This window comes from Pleuronectes platessa, chromosome 1 (genome assembly GCF_947347685.1).
Source record: "Pleuronectes platessa chromosome 1, fPlePla1.1, whole genome shotgun sequence".
Taxonomy (NCBI): Eukaryota; Metazoa; Chordata; class Actinopteri; order Pleuronectiformes; family Pleuronectidae; genus Pleuronectes; species Pleuronectes platessa.
Window position 1 is genome coordinate 32,424,577 of NC_070626.1, and position 21,961 is coordinate 32,446,537.

The following is a 21,961-nucleotide window of genomic DNA, read 5'->3' on the forward strand; positions in this document are numbered from 1 at the left end:
TGAATCTGTAAGGATTTTTATTATTATTATTATTATTATTATTATTATTATTATTATTATTATTATTTCCCTTTGGGGGGCTTTTTCAGGGTCTAGACATGCTCAAAAAGTTATGAAACTTTGCAGGAAATTCAAGGTCTGCGGATATTTTAGTATTCTGGAGTAATTGGAATTGGGCGTGGCAAAATGGCTCTACAGCGCCCCCTGGAACCAGCCCCTAGGTTTCCACATAACGGATTTTCATCAAAATCTGGATATAGGTGTATCGTGACCAGTCATGAAAAAAAGTCTCATGGAGCATTATGAAAAACGCAACAGGAAGTCCGCCATTTTGCTTTTAGTGGCCATTTTGGCAATATCCCACATTTTTACTTTTACGTACTTGTCCCAGGGCTTTCATCAGATCAACTTCAAATTCAGATGAGTGTCATCACAACAAGATGGAGATAAAAAATGATTGAGGGATTTTTTTTTTATCACACCGTGTGACCGTGGCATGGCGTTAAAAATTGGTTACACGCCATCAAAACACGGGCATCTGTATCTCGGACATACATGTTCCAATCAAGTCCAAACTAGACATGTAAGACAATAGTCCCCGCCTGATGACATCTATGCATAAATGATGACTTAAAACCGCAGCGCCCCCTGGTGGCAACAGGAAATGTCTTGTTTTTTGCTTGTCTTACACTTGGATGAATTTCTCCTCATCCACTGACCTCAACCATGTCAAACTGTATCAAATGGGTCCCAAGACATTGACAATGAAGACATAAGATTACCGTGACTTTTCGTCAAACGCCATATGAATGGCGTGGCATTAAAGTTCATCAACTCGCCGTGAAACACGAAATTGCTGTAACTTCAGTGTTGATGATTCTATCTCTCTCAAACTACATGTGTGTAACAACAGCCCCCCCCTGAAGATATTCATATGGTTTTAAGAAATGGGCGTGGCAAAAAAACTGACCAGCGCCCCCTATAGGGCAACCCCGGCACTACGATGGCCGACATTTATACAAATCTATCGGGACATGTGTCGTTTCATAACAAACAAAAAAATATCTTGGATAGGTATGCTTGACCAAACAGGGAGGCCGCCATTTTGGATTAAGTGGCCATTTTTTTTCCATATTCCACATTTTTACTTGATGCACTTGTCCCAGGGCTTTCATCAGATTAACTTCAAATTAAGATCAGTGCCATCACAACAAGATGGAGATAAAAAGTGATTAAGAGATTGACCTTTCGTCACACCGTGTGACCGTGGCGTGGCGTCTTGAGTTTGATTAAACGCCATCAAAACACGAGGTTCTGTATCTCGGACATACATTGTCCAATCGAGTCCAAACTAGACATGTAAGACAAGGGTGCCATCCTGATGACATCTACACAGAAATTATGACTTGAAATTACAGCGCCCCCTGGTGGCTACAGGAAGTGACATGTTTTATACTTTGATGAACTGCTCCTGGCTACTTTAAGATATACAGCTCAAATGAGCTCAGTCAAGTCATTGAATCAAGGTCAGAATTGTGACATTTCCTCAAACCATGTAAACATTGATGTTTGGCGAAGGATCATCCTTCGCCAAAGGACACGATGTTTTCATAAGTCCACTGTGCATTGTCTTATCACTACCAAACTTCTGTCACATGATAAGAGTACAAGCCTGAACAGCTCTATGTGTCAATATTTCCTCAGTGTCATAGCGCCACCTACTGATTCGCCAGGAAACAGGAAGTACTTTGTTAATCCACTCTGCATTATCCAACCGGCTCCAAACTACTGACCTATGATCACAATACTGATCTGAACAGCTCCACATATAAATATTAGTTCAGGGTCAGAGCGCCACCTACTGATCAGTGTGAAAATTAAGTTGTGTTAACATTGTCCGATTGACACAAAATTGCTCACGCTGTATCAGAGCGCCTACATGAACAGATATATATGTCTGTGCGTAATAATAGTGATGGCGCCACCTACTGGCAAACCTACTGCCGCAGAGCGCATTTAACGTGGAGAAGTGCATGCTCGATCGATGATGTGCGCTTGGTCATCGATCGCTCTCTCCACCGACCGCAACAGGCTTCAACGTGCGGGTGCTCGGGCCCGCAAGTGCTACAACGTAGCCCTAGTTATTATTATTTCCCTTTGGGGGGCTTTTTCAGGGTCTAGACATGCTCAAAAAGTTATGAAACTTTGCAGGAAATTCAAGGTCTGCGGATATTTTAGTATTCTGGAGTAATTGGAATTGGGCGTGGCAAAATGGCTCTACAGCGCCCCCTGGAACCAGCCCCTAGGTTTCCACATAACGGATTTTCATCAAAATCTGGATATAGGTGTATCGTGACCAGTCATGAAAAAAAGTCTCATGGAGCATTATGAAAAACGCAACAGGAAGTCCGCCATTTTGCTTTTAGTGGCCATTTTGGCAATATCCCACATTTTTACTTTTACGTACTTGTCCCAGGGCTTTCATCAGATCAACTTCAAATTCAGATGAGTGTCATCACAACAAGATGGAGATAAAAAATGATTGAGGGATTTTTTTTTTATCACACCGTGTGACCGTGGCATGGCGTTAAAAATTGGTTACACGCCATCAAAACACGGGCATCTGTATCTCGGACATACATGTTCCAATCAAGTCCAAACTAGACATGTAAGACAATAGTCCCCGCCTGATGACATCTATGCATAAATGATGACTTAAAACCGCAGCGCCCCCTGGTGGCAACAGGAAATGTCTTGTTTTTTGCTTGTCTTACACTTGGATGAATTTCTCCTCATCCACTGACCTCAACCATGTCAAACTGTATCAAATGGGTCCCAAGACATTGACAATGAAGACATAAGATTACCGTGACTTTTCGTCAAACGCCATATGAATGGCGTGGCATTAAAGTTCATCAACTCGCCGTGAAACACGAAATTGCTGTAACTTCAGTGTTCATGATTCTATCTCTCTCAAACTACATGTGTGTAACAACAGCCCCCCCCTGAAGATATTCATATGGTTTTAAGAAATGGGCGTGGCAAAAAAACTGACCAGCGCCTCCTATAGGGCAACCCCGGCACTACGATGGCCGACATTTATACAAATCTATCGGGACATGTGTCGTTTCATAACAAACAAAAAAATATCTTGGATAGGTATGCTTGACCAAACAGGGAGGCCGCCATTTTGGATTAAGTGGCCATTTTTTTTCCATATTCCACATTTTTACTTGATGCACTTGTCCCAGGGCTTTCATCAGATTAACTTCAAATTAAGATCAGTGCCATCACAACAAGATGGAGATAAAAAGTGATTAAGAGATTGACCTTTCGTCACACCGTGTGACCGTGGCGTGGCGTCTTGAGTTTGATTAAACGCCATCAAAACACGAGGTTCTGTATCTCGGACATACATTGTCCAATCGAGTCCAAACTAGACATGTAAGACAAGGGTGCCATCCTGATGACATCTACACAGAAATTATGACTTGAAATTACAGCGCCCCCTGGTGGCTACAGGAAGTGACATGTTTTATACTTTGATGAACTGCTCCTGGCTGATTTACAATATACAGCTCAAATCAGATCAGTCAAGTCATTAGATCATGGTCAGAATTGTGACGTTTCCTCAAACCGTGTAAACATTGATGTGCGGCGAAGGATTTTCCTTCGCCAAAGGACACGATGTTATCATAACTCCACTGTGCATTGTCCTATCACTACAAAACTTCTGTCACATGGTCAGAGTCCAAGCCTGAACAGCTCTATGTGTCAATATTTCCTCAGTGTCATAGCGCCACCTACTGATTCGCCAGGAAACAGGAAGTACTTTGTTAATCCACTCTGCATTATCCAACCGGCTCCAAACTACTGACCTATGATCACAATCCTGAATAGAACAGCTCCATATATGAATATTAGTTCAGGATCATAGCGCCACCTATTGATCAGTGTGAAAATGAAGTTGCGGAAACATTGTCCAATTGACACAAAATTTCTCACGCTACATCAGAGCGGCTACTTGAACAGATCTATAAGTCTGTGTGTAATAATAGTGATGGCGCCACCTACTGGCAAACCTACTGCCGCAGAGCGCAAAACGCATGCAACGTGGAGAAGTGCATGCTCGATCGATGATGTGCGCTTAGTCATCGATCGCTCTCTCCACCGACCGCAACAGGCTTCAACGTGCGGGTGCTCGGGCCCGCAAGTGCTACAACGTAGCCCTAGTTATTATTATTAGGGCCCGAGCACCGAATGGTGAGAGGCCCTATTGAAATTGTAGGCATTATTCTTATTATTATTCTTATTATTCTCCGAACAATGAATTGGCTTTTTGAGGGCTTCAACGTGCTCAAAAAGTTTTTAAACTTTCCAGTAAATTAGAGAGTGGTGAAAATTTACGTAATCTGGAGTATTTGGAAATGGGCGTGGCAAAACGGCTCAACAGCGCCCCCTGGAACCAGCCCCTAGGTTTCCACATAACGGATTTTCATCAAAATCTGGATATAGGTGTATCGTGACCAGTCATGAAAAAAAGTCTCATGGAGCATTATGAAAAACGCAACAGGAAGTCCGCCATTTTGCTTTTAGTGGCCATTTTGGCAATATCCCACATTTTTACTTTTACGTACTTGTCCCAGGGCTTTCATCAGATCAACTTCAAATTCAGATGAGTGTCATCACAACAAGATGGAGATAAAAAATGATTGAGGGATTTTTTTTTTATCACACCGTGTGACCGTGGCATGGCGTTAAAAATTGGTTACACGCCATCAAAACACGGGCATCTGTATCTCGGACATACATGTTCCAATCAAGTCCAAACTAGACATGTAAGACAATAGTCCCCGCCTGATGACATCTATGCATAAATGATGACTTAAAACCGCAGCGCCCCCTGGTGGCAACAGGAAATGTCTTGTTTTTTGCTTGTCTTACACTTGGATGAATTTCTCCTCATCCACTGACCTCAACCATGTCAAACTGTATCAAATGGGTCCCAAGACATTGACAATGAAGACATAAGATTACCGTGACTTTTCGTCAAACGCCATATGAATGGCGTGGCATTAAAGTTCATCAACTCGCCGTGAAACACGAAATTGCTGTAACTTCAGTGTTCATGATTCTATCTCTCTCAAACTACATGTGTGTAACAACAGCCCCCCCCTGAAGATATTCATATGGTTTTAAGAAATGGGCGTGGCAAAAAAACTGACCAGCGCCCCCTATAGGGCAACCCCGGCACTACGATGGCCGACATTTATACAAATCTATCGGGACATGTGTCGTTTCATAACAAACAAAAAAATATCTTGGATAGGTATGCTTGACCAAACAGGGAGGCCGCCATTTTGGATTAAGTGGCCATTTTTTTTCCATATTCCACATTTTTACTTGATGCACTTGTCCCAGGGCTTTCATCAGATTAACTTCAAATTAAGATCAGTGCCATCACAACAAGATGGAGATAAAAAGTGATTAAGAGATTGACCTTTCGTCACACCGTGTGACCGTGGCGTGGCGTCTTGAGTTTGATTAAACGCCATCAAAACACGAGGTTCTGTATCTCGGACATACATTGTCCAATCGAGTCCAAACTAGACATGTAAGACAAGGGTGCCATCCTGATGACATCTACACAGAAATTATGACTTGAAATCACAGCGCCCCCTGGTGGCAACATGAATTGACATGTTTTATTCTTTGATGAACTGCTCCTGGCTGCTTTAAGATATACAGCTCAAATGAGCTCAGTCAAGTCATTGAATCAAGGTCAGAATTGTGACATTTCCTCAAACCATTTAAACATTGAGGTGCGGCGAAGGATCATCCTTCGCCAAAGGACACGATGTTTTCATAAGTCCACTGTGCATTGTCCTATCACTACCAAACTTCTGTCACATGATAAGAGTACAAGCCTGAACAGCTCTATGTGTCAATATTTCCTCAGTGTCATAGCGCCACCTACTGATTATCCATGAAACAGGAAGTACTTTGTTAATCCACACTGCCTTATCCAACCGGCTCCAAACTTCTGACCTATGATCACAATCCTGATCTGAACAGCTCCATATATAAACATTAGTTCAGGGTCATAGCGCCACCTACTGATCAGTGTGAAAATTACATTGTGGTAAAATTTTCCAATTGACACGAAACTGCTCACGCTACATCAGAGCGGCTACTTGAACAGATCTATAAGTCTGTGTGTAATAATAGTGATGGCGCCACCTACTGGCAAACCTACTGCCGCAGAGCGCAAAACGCATGCAACGTGGAGAAGTGCATGCTCGATCGATGATGTGCGCTTAGTCATCGATCGCTCTCTCCACCGACCGCAACAGGCTTCAACGTGCGGGTGCTCGGGCCCGCAAGTGCTACAACGTAGCCCTAGTTAGGGCCCGAGCACCGAATGGTGAGAGGCCCTATTGAATCTGTAAGGATTTTTATTATTATTATTATTATTATTATTATTATTATTATTTCCCTTTGGGGGGCTTTTTCAGGGTCTAGACATGCTCAAAAAGTTATGAAACTTTGCAGGAAATTCAAGGTCTGCGGATATTTTAGTATTCTGGAGTAATTGGAATTGGGCGTGGCAAAATGGCTCTACAGCGCCCCCTGGAACCAGCCCCTAGGTTTCCACATAACGGATTTTCATCAAAATCTGGATATAGGTGTATCGTGACCAGTCATGAAAAAAAGTCTCATGGAGCATTATGAAAAACGCAACAGGAAGTCCGCCATTTTGCTTTTAGTGGCCATTTTGGCAATATCCCACATTTTTACTTTTACGTACTTGTCCCAGGGCTTTCATCAGATCAACTTCAAATTCAGATGAGTGTCATCACAACAAGATGGAGATAAAAAATGATTGAGGGATTTTTTTTTTATCACACCGTGTGACCGTGGCATGGCGTTAAAAATTGGTTACACGCCATCAAAACACGGGCATCTGTATCTCGGACATACATGTTCCAATCAAGTCCAAACTAGACATGTAAGACAATAGTCCCCGCCTGATGACATCTATGCATAAATGATGACTTAAAACCGCAGCGCCCCCTGGTGGCAACAGGAAATGTCTTGTTTTTTGCTTGTCTTACACTTGGATGAATTTCTCCTCATCCACTGACCTCAACCATGTCAAACTGTATCAAATGGGTCCCAAGACATTGACAATGAAGACATAAGATTACCGTGACTTTTCGTCAAACGCCATATGAATGGCGTGGCATTAAAGTTCATCAACTCGCCGTGAAACACGAAATTGCTGTAACTTCAGTGTTCATGATTCTATCTCTCTCAAACTACATGTGTGTAACAACAGCCCCCCCCTGAAGATATTCATATGGATTTAAGAAATGGGCGTGGCAAAAAAACTGACCAGCGCCCCCTATAGGGCAACCCCGGCACTACGATGGCCGACATTTATACAAATCTATCGGGACATGTGTCGTTTCGTAACAAACAAAAAAATATCTTGGATAGGTATGCTTGACCAAACAGGGAGGCCGCCATTTTGGATTAAGTGGCCATTTTGGCCCTATTCAACATTTTTACTTTGATTTACTTGTCGTAGAGCTTTCATCAGATCAACTTCAAATTCAGATGAGTGTCATCACAACAAGATTGAGATAAAAACTGATTAAGGGATTTTTTTCCCTTCACACCGTGTGACCGTGGCGTGGCGCTAAAGTTTGGTTACACGCCATCAAAACACGAGCATCTGTATCTCGAACATACATGGTCCAATCAAGTCCAAACTAGACATGCAAGACAAGAGTTCCGGCTTGATGACATCTACACAGAAATTATGACTTGAAATCACAGCGCCCCCTGGTGGCAACATGAAGTGACATGTTTTATACTTTGATGAACTGCTCCTTGCTGCTTTAAGATATACAGCTCAAATGAGCTCAGTCAAGTCATTGAATCAAGGTCAGAATTGTGACATTTCCTCAAACCATTTAAACGTTGAGGTGCGGCGAAGGATCATCCTTCGCCAAAGGACACGATGTTTTCATAAGTCCACTGTGCATTGTCCTATCACTACCAAACTTCTGTCACATGATAAGAGTACAAGCCTGAACAGCTCTATGTGTCAATATTTCCTCAGTGTCATAGCGCCACCTACTGATTTGCCAGGAAACAGGAAGTACTTTGTTAATCCACTCTGCATTATCCAACCGGCTCCAAACTACTGACCTATGATCACAATACTGATCTGAACAGCTCCACATATAAATATTAGTTCAGGGTCATAGCGCCACCTACTGATCAGTGTGAAAATTACATTGTGGTAAAATTTTCCAATTGACACGAAACTGCTCACGCTACATCAGAGCGGCTACTTGAACAGATCTATAAGTCTGTGTGTAATAATAGTGATGGCGCCACCTACTGGCAAACCTACTGCCGCAGAGCGCAAAACGCATGCAACGTGGAGAAGTGCATGCTCGATCGATGATGTGCGCTTGGTCATCGATCGCTCTCTCCACCGACCGCAACAGGCTTCAACGTGCGGGTGCTCGGGCCCGCAAGTGCTACAACGTAGCCCTAGTTATTAGGGCCCGAGCACCGAATGGTGAGAGGCCCTATTGAATCTGTAAGGATTTTTATTAGGGCCCGAGCACCGAATGGTGAGAGGCCCTATTGAAATTGTAGGCATTATTCTTATTATTATTATTCTTATTATTCTCCGAACAATGTATTGGCTTTTTGAGGGCTTCAACGTGCTCAAAAAGTTTTTAAACTTTCCAGTAAATTAGAGAGTGGTGAAAATTTACGTAATCTGGAGTATTTGGAAATGGGCGTGGCAAAACGGCTCAACAGCGCCCCCTGGAACCAGCCGCTAGGTTTCCACATAAGCGATTTTCACCAAAATCTAGACACTGGTGTAACGTGAATAATCATAGAAAAAAGTCTCTTGGAGCATTATGAAAAACGCAACAGGAAGCCCGCCATTTTGGATTTAGTGGCCATTTTGGCCAAATTCCACATTTTTAGTTTAATGTACTTGTCGTAGAGCTTTCATCAGATCAACTTAAAAATTAGACGCGTGTCATCACAACAAGATTGAGAAAAAAAATGATCAACGGAATTTTTTTCCGTCACTTCGTGTGACCGTGGCGTGTTGTCAAAGTTTGGTTCCACGCCATCAAAACACGAGCATCTGTATCTCGAACATACATGGTCCAATCAAGTCCAAACTAGACATGTAAGACAAGAGTCCCGGCCTGATGACATCTACACAGAAATAATGACTTAAAATCACAGCGCCCCCTGGTGGCACCAGGAAATGTCTTGTTTTTTGCTTGTCTTACACTTGGATGTATTCCTCCTCATCCACTGATCTCAACCATGTCAAACTGTACCAAATGGGTCTCAAGACATTGATAATGAAGGCATAAGATAACTGTGACTCTTCGTCAAACGCCATATTAATGGCGTTGCATCAAAGTTCGTCACCTCGCCGTGAAGCACGAAATTGCTTTAACTTCAGTGTTCATGGTTCTATCTCACTCAAACTACATGTGTGCAACAACATCCCCCCCCTGAAGATTTTCATATGGTTTTAAGGAATGGGCGTGGCAAAATAACTGACTAGCGCCCCCTAACGGGCAGCCCGGCACTACGCTTGGCCGACATGTACAAAAATCGATTTGGGCATGTGTCTTTTCATAACAAACAAATAAGTCTCTTGGATAGATATGCTAGACTAAACAGGAAGCCCGCCATTTTGGATTTAGTGGCCATTTTGGCCCTATTCAACATTTTTACTTTGATTTACTTGTCGTAGAGCTTTCATCAGATCAACTTCAAATTCAGATGAGTGTCATCACAACAAGATTGAGATAAAAACTGATTAAGGGATTTTTTCCCCTTCACACCGTGTGACCGTGGCGTGGCATTAAAGTTTGGTTACACGCCATCAAAACACGAGCATCTGTATCTCGAACATACATGGTCCAATCAAGTCCAAACTAGACATGCAAGACAAGAGTTCTGGCTTGATGACATCTACACAGAAATTATGACTTGAAATCACAGTGCCCCCTGGTGGCAACATGAAGTGTCATGTTTTATACTTTGATGAACTGCTCCTGGCTGCTTTAAGATATACAGCTCAAATGAGCTCAGTCAAGTCATTGAATCAAGGTCAGAATTGTGACATTTCCTCAAACCATTTAAACGTTGAGGTGCGGCGAAGGATCATCCTTCGCCAAAGGACACAATGTTTTCATAAGTCCACTGTGCATTGTCCTATCACTACCAAACTTCTGTCACATGATAAGAGTACAAGCCTGAACAGCTCTATGTGTCAATATTTCCTCAGTGTCATAGCGCCACCTACTGATTCGCCAGGAAACAGGAAGTACTTTGTTAATCCACTCTGCATTATCCAACCGGCTCCAAACTACTGACCTATGATCACAATACTGATCTGAACAGCTCCACATATAAATATTAGATCAGGGTCATAGCGCCACCTACTGATCAGTGTGAAAATTAAGTTGTGTTAACATTGTCCAATTGACACAAAATTGCTCACGCTACATCAGAGCGCCTACATGAACAGATATATATGTCTGTGCGTAATAATAGTGATGGCGCCACCTACTGGCAAACCTACTGCCGCAGAGCGCAAAACGCATGCAACGTGGAGAAGTGCATGCTCGATCGATGATGTGCGCTTGGTCATCGATCGCTCTCTCCACCGACCGCAACAGGCTTCAACGTGCGGGTGCTCGGGCCCGCAAGTGCTACAACGTAGCCCTAGTTATTATTATTTCCCTTTCGGGGGCTTTTTCAGGGTCTAAACATGATCAAAAAGTTGTGAAACTTTGCAGGAAATTCAAGGTCTGCGGACAATTTAGTATTCTGGAGTAATTTGAATTGGGCGTGGCAAAATGGCTCAACAGCGCCCCCTGGAACCAGCCCCTAGGTTTCCACATAAGCGATTTTCACCAAAATCTAGACACTGGTGTAACGTGACTAATCATAGAAAAAAGTCTATTGGAGCATTATGAAAAATGCAACAGGAAGTCCGCCATTTTGCTTTTAGTGGCCATTTTGGCAATATCCCACATTTTTACTTTTACGTACTTGTCCCAGGGCTTTCATCAGATCAACTTCAAATTCAGATGAGTGTCATCACAACAAGATGGAGATAAAAAATGATTGAGGGATTTTTTTTTTATCACACCGTGTGACCGTGGCATGGCGTTAAAAATTGGTTACACGCCATCAAAACACGGGCATCTGTATCTCGGACATACATGTTCCAATCAAGTCCAAACTAGACATGTAAGACAATAGTCCCCGCCTGATGACATCTATGCATAAATGATGACTTAAAACCGCAGCGCCCCCTGGTGGCAACAGGAAATGTCTTGTTTTTTGCTTGTCTTACACTTGGATGAATTTCTCCTCATCCACTGACCTCAACCATGTCAAACTGTATCAAATGGGTCCCAAGACATTGACAATGAAGACATAAGATTACCGTGACTTTTCGTCAAACGCCATATGAATGGCGTGGCATTAAAGTTCATCAACTCGCCGTGAAACACGAAATTGCTGTAACTTCAGTGTTCATGATTCTATCTCTCTCAAACTACATGTGTGTAACAACAGCCCCCCCCTGAAGATATTCATATGGTTTTAAGAAATGGGCGTGGCAAAAAAACTGACCAGCGCCTCCTATAGGGCAACCCCGGCACTACGATGGCCGACATTTATACAAATCTATCGGGACATGTGTCGTTTCATAACAAACAAAAAAATATCTTGGATAGGTATGCTTGACCAAACAGGGAGGCCGCCATTTTGGATTAAGTGGCCATTTTTTTTCCATATTCCACATTTTTACTTGATGCACTTGTCCCAGGGCTTTCATCAGATTAACTTCAAATTAAGATCAGTGCCATCACAACAAGATGGAGATAAAAAGTGATTAAGAGATTGACCTTTCGTCACACCGTGTGACCGTGGCGTGGCGTCTTGAGTTTGATTAAACGCCATCAAAACACGAGGTTCTGTATCTCGGACATACATTGTCCAATCGAGTCCAAACTAGACATGTAAGACAAGGGTGCCATCCTGATGACATCTACACAGAAATTATGACTTGAAATTACAGCGCCCCCTGGTGGCTACAGGAAGTGACATGTTTTATACTTTGATGAACTGCTCCTGGCTGATTTACAATATACAGCTCAAATCAGATCAGTCAAGTCATTAGATCATGGTCAGAATTGTGACGTTTCCTCAAACCGTGTAAACATTGATGTGCGGCGAAGGATTTTCCTTCGCAAAAGGACACGATGTTATCATAACTCCACTGTGCATTGTCCTATCACTACAAAACTTCTGTCACATGGTCAGAGTCCAAGCCTGAACAGCTCTATGTGTCAATATTTCCTCAGTGTCATAGCGCCACCTACTGATTCGCCAGGAAACAGGAAGTACTTTGTTAATCCACTCTGCATTATCCAACCGGCTCCAAACTACTGACCTATGATCACAATCCTGAATAGAACAGCTCCATATATGAATATTAGTTCAGGATCATAGCGCCACCTATTGATCAGTGTGAAAATGAAGTTGCGGAAACATTGTCCAATTGACACAAAATTTCTCACGCTACATCAGAGCGGCTACTTGAACAGATCTATAAGTCTGTGTGTAATAATAGTGATGGCGCCACCTACTGGCAAACCTACTGCCGCAGAGCGCAAAACGCATGCAACGTGGAGAAGTGCATGCTCGATCGATGATGTGCGCTTAGTCATCGATCGCTCTCTCCACCGACCGCAACAGGCTTCAACGTGCGGGTGCTCGGGCCCGCAAGTGCTACAACGTAGCCCTAGTTATTATTATTAGGGCCCGAGCACCGAATGGTGAGAGGCCCTATTGAATCTGTAAGGATTTTTTTAGGGCCCGAGCACCGAATGGTGAGAGGCCCTATTGAATCTGTAAGGATTTTTTTATTATTATTATTATTATTATTATTATTATTTCCCTTTGGGGGGCTTTTTCAGGGTCTAGACATGCTCAAAAAGTTATGAAACTTTGCAGGAAATTCAAGGTCTGCGGATATTTTAGTATTCTGGAGTAATTGGAATTGGGCGTGGCAAAATGGCTCTACAGCGCCCCCTGGAACCAGCCCCTAGGTTTCCACATAACGGATTTTCATCAAAATCTGGATATAGGTGTATCGTGACCAGTCATGAAAAAAAGTCTCATGGAGCATTATGAAAAACGCAACAGGAAGTCCGCCATTTTGCTTTTAGTGGCCATTTTGGCAATATCCCACATTTTTACTTTTACGTACTTGTCCCAGGGCTTTCATCAGATCAACTTCAAATTCAGATGAGTGTCATCACAACAAGATGGAGATAAAAAATGATTGAGGGATTTTTTTTTTATCACACCGTGTGACCGTGGCATGGCGTTAAAAATTGGTTACACGCCATCAAAACACGGGCATCTGTATCTCGGACATACATGTTCCAATCAAGTCCAAACTAGACATGTAAGACAATAGTCCCCGCCTGATGACATCCATGCATAAATGATGACTTAAAACCGCAGCGCCCCCTGGTGGCAACAGGAAATGTCTTGTTTTTTGCTTGTCTTACACTTGGATGAATTTCTCCTCATCCACTGACCTCAACCATGTCAAACTGTATCAAATGGGTCCCAAGACATTGACAATGAAGACATAAGATTACCGTGACTTTTCGTCAAACGCCATATGAATGGCGTGGCATTAAAGTTCATCAACTCGCCGTGAAACACGAAATTGCTGTAACTTCAGTGTTCATGATTCTATCTCTCTCAAACTACATGTGTGTAACAACAGCCCCCCCCTGAAGATATTCATATGGTTTTAAGAAATGGGCGTGGCAAAAAAACTGACCAGCGCCCCCTATAGGGCAACCCCGGCACTACGATGGCCGACATTTATACAAATCTATCGGGACATGTGTCGTTTCATAACAAACAAAAAAATATCTTGGATAGGTATGCTTGACCAAACAGGGAGGCCGCCATTTTGGATTAAGTGGCCATTTTTTTTCCATATTCCACATTTTTACTTGATGCACTTGTCCCAGGGCTTTCATCAGATTAACTTCAAATTAAGATCAGTGCCATCACAACAAGATTGAGATAAAAACTGATTAAGGGATTTTTTCCCCTTCACACCGTGTGACCGTGGCGTGGCATTAAAGTTTGGTTACACGCCATCAAAACACGAGCATCTGTATCTCGAACATACATGGTCCAATCAAGTCCAAACTAGACATGCAAGACAAGAGTTCTGGCTTGATGACATCTACACAGAAATTATGACTTGAAATCACAGTGCCCCCTGGTGGCAACATGAAGTGTCATGTTTTATACTTTGATGAACTGCTCCTGGCTGCTTTAAGATATACAGCTCAAATGAGCTCAGTCAAGTCATTGAATCAAGGTCAGAATTGTGACATTTCCTCAAACCATTTAAACGTTGAGGTGCGGCGAAGGATCATCCTTCGCCAAAGGACACAATGTTTTCATAAGTCCACTGTGCATTGTCCTATCACTACCAAACTTCTGTCACATGATAAGAGTACAAGCCTGAACAGCTCTATGTGTCAATATTTCCTCAGTGTCATAGCGCCACCTACTGATTCGCCAGGAAACAGGAAGTACTTTGTTAATCCACTCTGCATTATCCAACCGGCTCCAAACTACTGACCTATGATCACAATACTGATCTGAACAGCTCCACATATAAATATTAGATCAGGGTCATAGCGCCACCTACTGATCAGTGTGAAAATTAAGTTGTGTTAACATTGTCCAATTGACACAAAATTGCTCACGCTACATCAGAGCGCCTACATGAACAGATATATATGTCTGTGCGTAATAATAGTGATGGCGCCACCTACTGGCAAACCTACTGCCGCAGAGCGCATTTAACGTGGAGAAGTGCATGCTCGATCGATGATGTGCGCTTGGTCATCGATCGCTCTCTCCACCGACCGCAACAGGCTTCAACGTGCGGGTGCTCGGGCCCGCAAGTGCTACAACGTAGCCCTAGTATTCTTATTATTCTCCGAACAATGAATTGGCTTTTTGAGGGCTTCAACGTGCTCAAAAAGTTTTTAAACTTTCCAGTAAATTAGAGAGTGGTGAAAATTTACGTAATCTGGAGTATTTGGAAATGGGCGTGGCAAAACGGCTCAACAGCGCCCCCTGGAACCAGCCCTTAGGTTTCCACATAAGCGATTTTCACCAAAATCTAGACACTGGTGTAACGTGAATAATCATAGAAAAAAGTCTCTTGGAGCATTATGAAAAACGCAACAGGAAGCCCGCCATTTTGGATTTAGTGGTCATTTTGGCCAAATTCCACATTTTTAGTTTAATGTACTTGTCGTAGAGCTTTCATCAGATCAACTTAAAAATTAGACGCGTGTCATCACAACAAGATTGAGAAAAAAATGATCAACGGAATTTTTTTCCGTCACTTCGTGTGACCGTGGCGTGTCGTCAAAGTTTGGTTCCACGCCATCAAAACACGAGCATCTGTATCTCGAACATACATGGTCCAATCAAGTCCAAACTAGACATGTAAGAGAAGAGTCCCGGCCTGATGACATCTACACAGAAATAATGACTTAAAATCACAGCGCCCCCTGGTGGCACCAGGAAATGTCTTGTTTTTTGCTTGTCTTACACTTGGATGTATTCCTCCTCATCCACTGACCTCAACCATGTCAAACTGTATCAAATGGGTCTCAAGACATTGATAATGAAGGCATAAGATAACTGTGCCTTTTCGTCAAACGCCATATTAATGGCGTGGCATCAAAGTTCATCAACTCGCCGCGAAACACGAAATTGCTCTAACTTCAGTGTTCATGGCTCTATCTCACTCAAACTAAATGTGTGCAACAACATCCCCCCCCTGAAGATTTTCATATGGTTTTAAGGAATGGGCGTGGCAAAATAACTGACTAGCGCCCCCTAACGGGCAGCCCCGGCACTACGATTGGCCGACATGTACAAAAATCGATTTGGGCATGTGTCTTTTCATAACAAACAAATAAGTCTCTTGGATAGATATGCTAGACTAAACAGGAAGCCCGCCATTTTGGATTTAGTGGCCATTTTAGCCCTATTCCACATTTTTACTTTGATTTACTTGTCGTAGAGCTTTCATCAGATAAACTTCAAATTCAGATGAGTGTCATCACAACAAGATTGAGATAAAAACTGATTAAGGGATTTCTTTCCCTTCACACCGTGTGACCGTGGCATGGGGTTAAAGTTTGGTTACACGCCATCAAAACACGAGCATCTGTATCTCGAACATACATGGTCCAATCAAGTCCAAACTAGACATGCAAGACAAGAGTTCCGGCCTGATGACATCTACACAGAAATTATGACTTGAAATCACAGCGCCCCCTGGTGGCAACATGAAGTGACATGTTTTATTCTTTGATGAACTGCTCCTGGCTGCTTTAAGATATACAGCTCAAATGAGCTCAGTCAAGTCATTGAATCAGGGTCAGAATTGTGACATTTCCTCAAACCATTTAAACATTGAGGTGCGGCGAAGGATCATCCTTCGCCAAAGGACACGATGTTTTCATAAGTCCACTGTGCATTGTCCTATCACTACCAAACTTCTGTCACATGATAAGAGTACAAGCCTGAACAGCTCTATGTGTCAATATTTCCTCAGTGTCATAGCGCCACCTACTGATTATCCATGAAACAGGAAGTACTTTGTTAATCCACACTGCCTTATCCAACCGGCTCCAAACTTCTGACCTATGATCACAATCCTGATCTGAACAGCTCCATATATAAACATTAGTTCACGGTCATAGCGCCACCTACTGATCAGTGTGAAAATTACATTGTGGTAAAATTTTCCAATTGACACGAAACTGCTCACGCTACATCAGAGCGGCTACTTGAACAGATCTATAAGTCTGTGTGTAATAATAGTGATGGCGCCACCTACTGGCAAACCTACTGCCGCAGAGCGCAAAACGCATGCAACGTGGAGAAGTGCATGCTCGATCGATGATGTGCGCTTGGTCATCGATCGCTCTCTCCACCGACCGCAACAGGCTTCAACGTGCGGGTGCTCGGGCCCGCAAGTGCTACAACGTAGCCCTAGTTTTGTTTTATAATTTCAGCTGAATTTACAGCAGGAGCTGAAACGAGACCATTCAAGTATAAATACAGTATTTTTACAGAAAATATTTACAGTTTTATCACATTTACTGTAGATTTGAACTCATGACCTCAGGTTTTTTTATCTGTTTCTAAAACCAATAACCTTGTGTAGCGCTTTCTCTCCAGTTTCAAATAATTATTTTCTTTACCTTCTGGATCCATCTCGTCTCAAAATGCTAATTTATCCAAAAGTAATAAATACAAATTTTCACTGTAAAACTCTGTAAAAAGCTGCAGCTGCTTTAGTCGACAGGAGTTTTAATCTATGTAGATAGAAAAAGGTCCGATGTTCAATTTAAAGCTTTGGTTCTTGTCGGCTTCGGCCATTGTTGTTTCAACAAGACGTTATAATATAAGTTAGTGTCGTTTACAACAAGTGATTAACATCTGAAGCTGAACTCACAGTGGTTAACACTATTATCAGCTGTGTAGCGCCCCCTGCTGGTCAGCAGAGTGAGAATGCAGGCTTCCGACACTTCACTGCGTTGGCTTCACTTTCTGCACCCGGAGTCAAACCGTCTGTTTGTGTCCAAGATAATAAAACCAGTCTTGTCTTTCCCCAGATTCCACCACCTGTTATCATGTGACCTGAGTCCCATGACGTCTGCATCACTTCAACTTGCTGCTGTTTTGGTCGAAAGCTCCGGAAGAACAACTGAAATGAACAGAAAACAAAACCTATTATTCTAATCTGTTCCTGGTCGACCGCAGCTTCACAATAGAGGCACATTGTTGGTAATTAAGAGGGGGGGGGGGGGGGGGGGGGGGGCAGTGAGACGAGTGTAGTTCAGGGGTAATTATAAAACTGATAATTTAGAGTGAAGCTGTGTAAGCTCATTTCAATTACAGCGCCGCAATTAAACTGGCAAAAGACAATAATTACCAACAGCACTCACAACATGCAGCCACACATTCTATCTGATTCTCTATTTATCTGTCAGGGTTCTGCTGCTTCTCCTTTTACTCAGATCTTTGAGATACAGTCGATGAAAACTCAGATGGCTTCATGCAGGTCTTCTTCAACTTGGGCACAAGTGTAGAAAACCATTACGACAAATACACAAAAGTACAAAAATGAAGACTCACGCAAATACACATAGTAAAGCAATAATACGACATATAAAATATCAATGATAACACACAACAGCACATAGAAGCAGAAACATCAGTCTTATCTTATCTTAGTGGAAAGTAAATTTATTAAAACTCTTAATTATTATTAATAATTCTGGGCACCGATCTGCTCAGCGAAGGTCAGACTTGTTCTAGTCGCTGTGGGTTGTTGGTTTCAAACCCTCTTGTAGCTGTGAACGTGTCTCTATTGAACACATATGATCTTGTCTGTTTTCCTTTGAGCTCCACCTCCTGGTAACGTTTGCTCTCATCACAGATGTTGATATATTGAGATCAACTGAAAGCTAAGCAGAAATCATATTTGATCCTTTTCACTGAAATCAGAGGAAAGTTCCACTTCTGTTTGGAAGAAAATAAACAACTGATTCAACACGAGCCACAAATATGAACGTTTACACGTAACACAAGGTTAAATATTGTTTTTAAAGTGAAACAAAACTGAAACAACACGTTTGTGTCTGATCAAGTTTTGTGTTTGTGATCAAGTGAAGTTTTAAATGAGACGTGAAACTCAAATGTAAATTTCTGTTGATGTGCACAAATGATCTAACCTATCGGATGATGCCACCTAGTGGATCCATCGCTATACAACATCCACATAAAAGTTTCACTTACAGACATGAATATTTATCCAATTACTCATAAAATCATAAAAAACTTGATTTAAGGACATTTTGTCTTTTCAATTAGTCCAGTTTTTTAATTAGCTGGTTAATTTTTTTTAAATGTTTTTTTTAATTTTACTTGATTGACATTTCTGTTAGATTTGTTCATTAATAACTTTTTAGTAACTTTTAATACTGTGACTTTTTTATGTTTATTTTTTTGCGCACACAATAAAAGCAAAGTTGTGTTATCTTATTTAAGTACACGTTATTTACATGTTTTCTTCATTTGTAATTTTGATATAATGACCATTTCATATATCTTTTTTAATTAGCTCACAATAATCAGAGAGCTTATTTAACCATGTTAAATTAGTTCACAAAATACATATATATACATATATACACTTATCAATATGAATATGAAAACACATACATATAAACATTACCAGTTTGTGGATTTCTGTAATAAGTCACAAATCACAAGAACAAAACATGGAAATGCTAAAAAAGTTGTAGTTATTGTACGAACCCAGTTGGATTCAGTTGGCATGAATAAATCATCGTGATTATTTAAATGAACATAGGAGGAAGCACATGATGGCTGTAAAAATAAGGTGCATTTAAAAAAAAAAGGCCATACAAGGAGAAGATTTGTCACCATAACCCAGTTTCTCACGTCTCAGGTGAGATATGTATCTGGTGTGTACTGGGAATATTTGTGATGGAAAAGATTGAGTGGAAGAAGATGTACTCACCAGATAGTGGAAACAAGGGATTAGGTTTTAAGATAAAAACGACAGCTGCGACTAACATTAAAGTCAATATAATTTATTGGATAAAAATTCTGAGGATGATTTATAGAGAGTCTCTAAGTTCTGACTGCTGATATTTTTTCTCACACGATAATTTACTACAAATCAAAAAGCATCTCTAACAACTTCAGATGCTCACAGCCGTCGTGGTGGAGAAAACACAAGTTTTAATTTTACGACATCATGGAATTGTTGCTGCTCTTGGACGGTGACAAACATTAACTTGTTCCCACAAGAAAAAAGTTTATGCGAAAAAATTTAAATCTTATCTGAACGTGATAGAAACAATGCCCCTGTAGGGACGTTAGGGGAAACACACACTAAACAATACAAACTCTCTAAACAACTGTTTCTTGTTATTTCTTGTGTATTTGTAAAGAAACAAAGCTAAAGTGGAAGATAAAGAAAGAAAAGCTGTGGGTGACAAACTCAAAAAACAAGAGGTATTTTGAGCAGATTGATGCACTTTGATAAGAATTGTGTTGTATTTATAAGGAAGTGAAGTCAGACAGGTCCACCAGGCTCAGCAGGAAATGCTCAGGCTTTGAAGACACACGACATGTGAACTTGATTCAATAAGAAGGAATTCATCAGACAACACCTCACAGGGGAACGATGCCTCAGCCTCAACCAGAATTTAACATGTTCACTTTTAACTTTTCGAGGATCTGAGTTTAAACCACTTCACAATGGAGAGAAGAGACAGCAGCAACGGGGACTAAGAACACTTGAGTCACTTTCAGCTTGTGATTTTATAACAGTTTCTGTTTAGTCATTTCTGGAATCCTGAAAACTGAAAATCATAATTTCATACTTTCCATGACTGAAATTAGCCATATTCTTCAGTACAGATGGAGGTCTAATAAAAAGGAAAGACGTTAATATGACAGATTTGTTACATTGCTGATGTGTGTTTGAAGAAGTTTCATCAAATCGTTCTGATCAGTGTCTGTTTGCAGTCAATGAAACAACAACAAGCTGAGCCAGGTTCAGGATGGGAGGCCAGTTGCTTTGACAAAAGAGCGAGAGCAATAATTGTGATCAAAATAAGAAGAAGACTTGTGAACATAGACGACACAAATCGAATGAGTTCATCCGAGAATCTTCGTACCAAATATGAAAGGACTCTCACATCGCGTTGTTGTGTAATAATTCATTAAACTTGACACCATGACATGCCTTTCGCCATTCAATAAATTTGGTTATCAAAATTAAATATTGAATACTAATATTTAAAATATTAAAATTAAATAATAACTTTAATTGATTCAAGTTACCTCTGGGAACCACCCTGGGACCTGGTATTTGTGAACTACAGTTCGGCCTACATGTTTAGCCTAAAGCCTAAAGCCGGATGTCCTTTGATCTGGAGAAAACCAGATCCTCCAGAACTCCGTCTCCCAGGGTAACTCAACGTCACACAGAGGAGTGAAAACTACTGGACACACAAGGGTCAACCACTATTGGTCACTCTGGGCCCCATGACCTGTGAGGTCACCGGGCCATTATAAAGCCAGGTCTCCCCCTCTTCATTGTCTTTCCATGCAATCCCTTCGAGGGGAGAAGTCTGGCTTGTCCAGCTCACCTCTTCTAGAGGAACACACCGCTCTTTCCACGAATCCTCTCAGAGGAGAAGGGTCGCAGTCCAGTTACTCTTTCAACTCAAATCAACTTCATGGAGGAGAGGTGCAGCTTCTACTCACCTCAACAAGGAAACCTCTTCAAATCCAAGCTCTACCAACCTTCAAGCAGCGACGTGATGTCCTGCCGGAGAACTTCAAACAGCAACTGAGCTGCACAGCCCAACTGAACCACAAAGGCAGGAGCCACAAAACCAGCAAGACGACTCGGATCTTCAAGCAGCACAGCAACAATTCTTCTCTTTCCATTGACGGGTATCACAAGATAGATAAGATACATTTATTGATCCCAAACACATGCACAATCACACGACATGCAGGGTAGGGAAATTTGTCTTCTGCTTTTGTCCCATCTGGTGAACATCACAGGACACACAGAGCAGTGGGCAGCCATGCACAGCGCCCGGGGAGCAAGGTGCCTTGCTCAGGGGCACTTAGACAGTGGGGGTAGGGAGAGTGCTCTTTGGACTTTGGAACAGATCCGGGTGTTGTCCTGGCAGGTATG

At 41.8% G+C, this 21,961-nt stretch overlaps 2 protein-coding genes across 7 annotated transcripts in view; both read left to right on the forward strand.

Moving 5' to 3' along the window:
• LOC128445028 (up-regulator of cell proliferation-like) overlaps positions 1–21,961 on the forward strand; it is a 173,432-nt gene that overhangs the window by 121,828 nt on the left and 29,643 nt on the right. The window lies entirely within an intron of this gene.
• LOC128444984 (up-regulator of cell proliferation-like) overlaps positions 20,374–21,961 on the forward strand; it is a 75,280-nt gene continuing 73,692 nt past the window's right edge. For 2 of the 5 annotated variants that reach the window (XM_053427720.1, XM_053427757.1), the window contains exon 1: positions 20,374–20,541. The gene's annotated coding sequence lies outside the window, so the exon portion shown is untranslated. Of the gene's footprint in view, positions 20,545–21,961 lie in introns of all 5 variants that reach the window. The other 3 variants (XM_053427736.1, XM_053427752.1, XM_053427729.1) reach the window with 2 other exon arrangements.